The sequence below is a fragment of the Triturus cristatus genome, chromosome 9, assembly GCF_964204655.1.
Source record: "Triturus cristatus chromosome 9, aTriCri1.1, whole genome shotgun sequence".
NCBI classification, from domain to species: Eukaryota; Metazoa; Chordata; class Amphibia; order Caudata; family Salamandridae; genus Triturus; species Triturus cristatus.
The window spans coordinates 1,232,065,124-1,232,072,800 of NC_140592.1; the positions used below are offsets into that span (position 1 = coordinate 1,232,065,124).

Sequence of the window (7,677 nt, forward strand, 5' to 3'; positions counted from 1 at the left end):
GTATGTCTTGTTCTGCATGGAAAGGTTTGGAATAATCCATTAAGCGCTGGCCGAGAAAAAGGGGGTCAAAAATATGTTTCCCATGCAATTTCCCATAAGGATTTTGAACACGACTACAGCCCGAACTACTTGACGGACCAATTGGCAGAGAGGTAACTGATGGTCCAGAAAGAGCCCTTTTTGTGATTTGGTGTAAATCAGTTCAGGAGTTGCAGAGTTATTAAAGAGTTATTACAAAAAAAATCAATAGAGATATGTAGGGATGTGGCCCCTCCGTGGATCCCCCATGGTGGATCCGCGAAGTCATGCGCCACTAGCAACAGACCAATTGACTGACCACAACCTGACTGGGAGATTGCATATGTCATTTTAAGTACTTGGAAATGGTTCCAGGGCCTTAAAATGAATCTGCAAAATGATTAAAGGGATAAGAGTAGAGGTACCCTGACCCTATGGGTGTGTTCGAGGAGTGTCAGAGGGACCTATGTTGGCTATAAAATTGAGTTTGATCGGGGGGATTTCACTTCAGTAATCCGCAGATCCACCGTGAGGCTCAGCACAGCCCCCTGTGTAAATCCGAGATGGATTCGCAAATCTTGATGCACTTTAAAAAATAAAAAAACTTTCAGTCCCACTCAGACACCAACACAAGTACTCTCACACCCATTTAGACGCACCCTCTGACAGACCCAAACACTCACAAACCCACTCAGAGACCCATGCATCCACTCACACACCCACTTGCAGACCCATGCAGGCACTTAAGCATATGTTCACAGACCTGAGCTGGTACTCATAGAACCACTCAGAGTCCCACAGAAGCACTTTCACACTCTCTCACAGACCCACACATGCACTATTACTACATGCACTTACAGACCCACACAGCCACTCACAAGCCCACTCAGAGACCCACACAGGCATTCACAGACCCATTTACAGACCCACACAACCACCCACACACTCATGGACCCACACATGCACTCTCATACCCACTGACAGAACCATAAATTCACTTACAGACCCACTGACAGAGCCACGCAGGTACTCATACATCTACTCAGAAAACGATGCCGGTACTGACAGACCTACTCACACATCCACACATGTACCTACAGACCAATACAGGTACTCACACAACCACTCACAGACTCATGCATCCTCTTACACATCCACTTACAGACCCACAGATGCACTCTCACACCCACTCACAGACCCACACACCCACTCACACACCCACTCAGGGGTTTATGCTGGTGCTTTCACACCCACTCAGAGTCCCGCAAAGGCAGTCACACACCCACTCGCAGACCCACACAGCCACTCAGACACACACTTCCACAAAGGCACTTACAGACCCACTGATGCACTCACACATCCACTCACAGACCAATTTAGGCACTAATTGAGACACTTATTAACCCATACAGGTACTCACACACCTACTCACATACCCGAATCAACTGACACACCCAATTACAGGCCCACTCAGGCACTCACACACCCACTCACAGAGATGTGTAGGCACTAACAGACCCACTCACAGAGACACACAGAAACTCACACACCCACTCAAACACTCACAAACCCATTCACAGACCCAGACAGTCACTTATACACCCACTCACAAACCCACTCAAACATCCACTCAGAGATGCACTCACATATCCACTTACAGACCCTCACAGACCCTCTCACACATACTCACAGAATCACACAGGCGGTCTCAATCCCTTTGAGACAACTACACAGGCACTCATATATCCACTCATATATACATGCAGGCACTAACAAATCCACTCATAGACCCACACAGGCACTCAGAGACTCATTCACAGATCCATGCAAATACTCACACACCCACTCACAAATGTATACAGGCACTCATATACCCACTCACAGACCCATGCATCAACTTACTCACCCACTTCCAGACTTTCACATGTACTTGCACACCCACTCACACACTTATGCAGGCACTCACAGACCCACTCACAAACCCATTTAGGCAGTCACACACTCACTTACAGACCCACACAGGTACTCACAGACCCACATATCCACTCACACACTGATACAGCCACTCACACAACCACTCACTGACCTATACAGCCACTCACACACCCACTCTCAAAGGGTACAATTAGGAAAGAAATGTTTAAAAACCATTGAAATTCGTTTAAAAAAATTTTACAGGGTCATTATAGTTAGGAAATAACATTGAAAAAGGTAGAAATTAACTGAAAAAAACAAATAAACAAAGGTTGCAGGGACGTTATAATCAGGGCCACTGGAATTATGCAATTTTCGCATAATTATAAATTTACCGCATTTGCCACATAATCCATCATATGTAGCATAATCTACAAATTTTACCAAAACAAAATGTGTTTCTAGCTCAAACGTTTAAAAAGTTATGAACAACTCAGCAGCACGTGTTGCCGCGCAGTGGAATGCCTTTTGTAAAGGTTGACTGGTCACCTTTCTGTTGCTTAATGCTATTTTTGGGCATTAAACTGGTACTAAAGAAGTGTACCCAATGCCCGACAGTGTTAACAAGTGTAAAAAGTGCAAAATAATTAAGTAATACTATTAAAAGATGTGTTGCCTTACGTTGCATAAGTTGCCTATTCTTTCCGCATAATTTACTCTACCCTGCTGCATAATGTGGCACTCTCCTGATGCATAGTTCCAATGGCCCTGGTTATAGTTAGGAAATAGAATTTAAAAACTTCAGAAATTAATTGAAAAAACAAAAGGTTACAGGGACGTTATAGTTAGGTTCAGATTATACATGCACAGAACTATAGAAATTCATCAGTTATAGTCACCTTAGATAACTATAACTTACGCCCCAGCAATGCACTGCTTATGGCTTCACATATTACATCAGTCATGACATGGTTAGTGACATCACTGATGACATCACTAAGGACATCTCAAATGACATCACTGATGACATCATCCACAGAACCACTCACTCATCCAATCACACACCCACACATCCACTCAGACTCCCACACACTAACCCATACAGCCACTCACACATCCATAGAGCCACACACTCACCCACACACTCATCCATAGAGCCTCTCACACATCCACTCACTCATCATAAGTCCACACAACCAACAAGCTACATCAACATACTCAACCCCATGTGTCCACACAACCAGTATCATGGAACAACACACCCACCTTCATATGTCCACAGAAGTAGAATAGTACATCAATACTTCCACCATCATACATCAACATAATCAACATCATATGCCAAACATATCCACCATCATTAATCCACACATAGCACATCAACAAATAGTGAAGACAAAAACAGGGAATTCTACAGAAAACTAAAATTGAAAGGGAGTTGAGGCTGACTCAAAGGTTAATAGTGACTTTGCCATAAAAAAGCTGCTACCTTCAGCTCCTGTCCCAGTTGCACATAATAGGTCAACCTAAGCTCCCATCCAACGCACCCTGGGGCTTATTTACAATCCCCATGCACCGCCGTTGCGTCAATTGTTTTTTAATGCACTGGCGGCGCAATGTGGTGCTTTATATTTACAAGGCCACGTAAAGCCACCCTGCGTGGCTTTTCATGGCTTTGTAAATATGGACCCTCTACACGCAGCACTTTGCATGAAAGGGGCATGCCATGGGTGTTGCTGTTGGTGTTCCCCCCACGCAACAAACATGGATTATGCTGCATTCTGAGATTTGCAACATTTCGTGAACCTGGGAATGCGTCAGAATCCTATGCCTCCCTATAGGAGGCTTAAGGAGGTGCAACGAGGAGAAAGACTTTGATTTCTCCTCGTTTTTTCCTCTTTCTAAGCGCGCTGCATTCTGCAGCATAAATATAAAGAGGAAAACCCCTTTTGTGATTGTTTTTGTGCAGTAAGGTGTCCCTTCCTTGCCAAGAGCAATCCCCCTAAAACACAGACACCCTTGCACCATTGCACAAGGGTGCCTGCATTGGGGCATGGCAGCCAATTGTGCGCCAGCACAGGGGAGAGCTCAGGGATACATCATATTGTTGTAAATTGACGCATCCCTGTGTTTTGAAAGTGATGCAGCATGGCGCTGGCAAATGGCTTGTTGTACTGCGCTGCGTTACTTTCTTGTAAATAAGGCCCCCTGTCTTCGCCACATCATACACTTTTTCAAACAAAAAGCAATGCATGACACACAATAGAAAACATCACTAACTACATCCGATGCTAGCACACACATTAACATATATATAGCCACATATCATACATCAACAGACTCACCATAACATGCCAAAACACCCACCTTCATATGTCCAACACACACACCATCACACTTGCATACACCAAACGTTCTAGCACATCTTATTTTAAGGTTTCTCAGGTGACAACAGTTGCAGAAGTTAAGGTTGGGGTTGGAACATGGAGTGAAGGCATCACCTTGACTCATGAACTTCATGACTTCTTAGCTTTTTAATGGCGAAGAAATTGTCAACATATTAGTCGACCTTAACTCCCTTTCAAGGTTACATTTTTTTAGGGAATTTATTCATACCTGAAAGTAATGGAGAACTGAACAAAATGTATGTCGTGGCTGTAAACAATGTGACAGCTAACAGGGTGGGGCCTGTTTCCACACTATTTTCGAACATGGTTGCATGCAAAACCTTGCACCAAAAACCACCAGCTTTCAGCTTGATATGAAAGTGATACTGTGCGTTCCTCCTACCAAAAACTTGAGCTGAACAATTTGCAGACATGAAAGTGCAGCGAAAGACCGCAGCTAAAGATAACCGCGGAAAAAGCCCCCACCCTAAGGTTGGCTTCCTGCTCCGAAACCATGCGATGCACAGGTGAGGTGCAGTTTGTCGGAGCTGTCAAGATTAAAGTGGCAGCTTCAGGTAAACTCAGGAGGAGACACAGGCATCTCATTTCTGGCATGAATTCTTCTATTTTGGGGGGAACACTTTTCCAGTCCTAGGCTTTCCTATCTTAAATCATTATTAAGCGGGTGCTAGTTGAATTTTACGTGCACACCCAGTACTGTTAATATGACATGGAGACTTGTGATCACCCTAGATCAAATACAGTCATGCTTCTTGCAGTGTGTGGTTTTGTATAGGGCTGGGCGGAATAGGCGTAACGCCTCTACGCGGAATTATGGAAAAAATGTGTGGAAAACGAGCGCACTTCCTGAGGCTCCGTGTGCCCGGGACAAGGGACCCTCGTGCCCGGGCAGGGTCCCTGATCTCCCTGGCCTGGCTGGGTTGAGAAGCAGGGACCGGCCCCGGTGCCTGGATTTTGGTCAGGGCCTGGGGTGTGGGAGCCCTCGTCCTGCGGCCTGACAAGTGTCCATCTGCCCGGCACAAGGGTCCCTGGTGCAGAGCCCCAGAGCCCTGCAAGGGCAGTCGGGAGCCCTACGGCTATGGCCCGGCTCGGGGCGGGCAAATGGGAGTCCTTCTGGTCACGGGCATCTGGTCGCACCTTTTCCCTCGGCCATCTGGTCGCACGCAATGCTTTCCAATGAGGAGACGAGATGGCCGGGCTGCCCTGGAAGTCCCGATGAGGGCTCATTTGCCTCCCGGATCCCAGCCAGGGCTCCAGGAGGTAGGGCGCATCCGCGCCTAGGGTCCCCTGAGTCTTGCGGTGTGCACGAGTTCCCAGAAAGGGGGGTAGCCAACCTCCGGATTAGTAGGGGCAGGGTATGCCGTAACACCCCTCCTGGGCTGGCGGTTCTTTGCCGGGGACCAGATTGGCTATGCCCGTACAACACCTCCCCTCCGCCTGGGGGCTCCCTCTTCCGGCCCACGGCATGGCAAAGTGCCCGGGACGGGCTCCATGGGTTCCGGGCAGCCCTCCCCTGGGCGTCCGGGCAGGAGAGCTCCGGTGATCCTCCCCGTGCCTGAGACCCAGCCGGTGTCCCCGAGCCCCCCCAGGACGCGGAGTCCCTGAGCCTTGCGTGGGAAGGCGGGAGCCCTACCGCGAAGGCTCGGGCGGGCAGATGGGAGTCCTTTCGGTCCCGGCCATCTGGTCGCACGCAATGCTTTCCAATGGGGAGACTAGATGGCTGGGCTGCCCTGGAAGTCCAGATGAGGGCTCATTTGCCTCCCAGATCCCAGCCAGGGCTCCCGGAAGTTGAGTGCATCCGGGCCTTGGGTCCCCTGAGTCGTGCGGTGCACACAGGTTACCAAAAAGAGGGGTAGCTTTCCTCCAGATTAGTAGGGGCAGGGTACTCCGGAACACCTCTCGGCCTAATGGTCCTCAGCCGGCAGCTGGAAGGGCCTGGACGCCGCCCCAGCCCAGGGTCCGTCCCCGGTGCCTGCTGCGTGGCAGGTTGCCATGGATAGGGTCCTGTGGGCACGGGGAGCCTCCCCCTTCTTGGCTGGGTTCAGGGGCTCCCAGGGGCCCCGGGGAGGGTGGCCTCCCCAGCCCGGGCACCGCCTCGGTCCTGCTGCTTGGCAGGGTGCCCGGGACGGAGTCCCGCGGGCCCTGGGAGGCTTCCCCTGCGCCTCTGGGAGCCCCGGCTAGGTCCAGGGGCCAAGACGGGCCCGGGTCGGGTGCTCCGGCCCTGGGCCCCGTCCCCCGGCCTGCCGCTCTGCCAAAGGCCTGGGACGGGGTTCCGTTGTGCCCGGGGAGCCTTCCCTTGCTTGGCTGGGTTCTGGAGCTCCGGCCGTGGCCCCTGAGGGCCCTGGGGAGGGCTGCCTGCGAGGCTGCCTGCTCCTGTCGCTCCGGGAGCCCTCTCCCTCGCCCACGAGTGGGTGGGGGGGGACTCCAGAGCCGAGCACCTGGTAACGTTTTATTTCTCCCAACGGTGCAGTCTGACTCCCAGAGGGGAAGCCTTCAATGGGGCAGCCGGGCCGTCTCGCCGCGAGGGCGGCGGATGGACGGTGTCGCCTTCCTCCTGCCTCTCCTGTGCCTGCAGGTGGATGAACCTTTTCAAAAAGTTGCCTGTGACTCTTGGCGGTGGATCACTCGGCTCACGCATTGATGAAGAATGCAGCTAGCTGCAAGAATTAGTGTGCATTGCAGAACACATTGATCATCGACACTTCGAACGCACCTTGCGGCCCGGGGTTCCTCGTGGGGCTACGCCTGTCTGAGGGTCACTCGATCGTCAATCGCCCCAGGGCTTCCCCAGGACACGGCTGGGTTCATCGCAGGGTTAGCTCCGCTTCCCTTCGTCCCCCCACAAGGTCAGACCCCTCCCCTTTCGCCCGTGGCAGGGTCCCTCACCGGGTCCTGCCACGGAGGAACGCCGCCGGCACACCTAGTCCCTAGAAGGGGTCTGGCGACCAGTCCGCCGCAGGCCTGTCCCGGGGTGCCTGGCTGCGTGCTGCTCATGGCTTTCTGTGGTATCCCACCGGCTGCCGCGCGCACGCACCTCGGGTGCCCCCCTCGGCGGCCGGCTTCCCAGCGAGGGCGAAACCCCTCTAGATCTGATCTGGGAAAAGAGGGCACGCACTGCCAGGATGCCAGGCCCCTCCTCTGGCAGGGGCTGGCCTTTCCCGGCTCCCCCCTTAATGCTTTGGCATTTTCTTCTGACTACAACCTCAGATCAGACGTAGTGACCCACTGAATTTAAGCATATTACTAAGCGGAGGAAAAGAAACAAACCAGGATTCCCCCAGCAGCGGCGAGTGAAGAGGGAAGAGCCCAGCGCTGAATCCCCGCCCGGTGGCAGGCG

At 51.5% G+C, this 7,677-nt stretch overlaps 1 non-coding gene and 1 pseudogene across 1 annotated transcript; both read left to right on the forward strand.

Annotated features, from left to right (window-relative positions):
• Positions 1 to 6,945: 6,945 nt before the first annotated feature.
• On the forward strand, positions 6,946 to 7,099 carry LOC146799680 (5.8S ribosomal RNA). Its single transcript, XR_014969481.1, has one exon. It is a non-coding gene; the product is annotated as a 5.8S ribosomal RNA (ribosomal RNA).
• Positions 7,100 to 7,538: 439 nt separating this feature from the next.
• The window catches only part of LOC146799681 (28S ribosomal RNA), a 2,476-nt pseudogene continuing 2,337 nt past the window's right edge, over positions 7,539 to 7,677 (forward strand).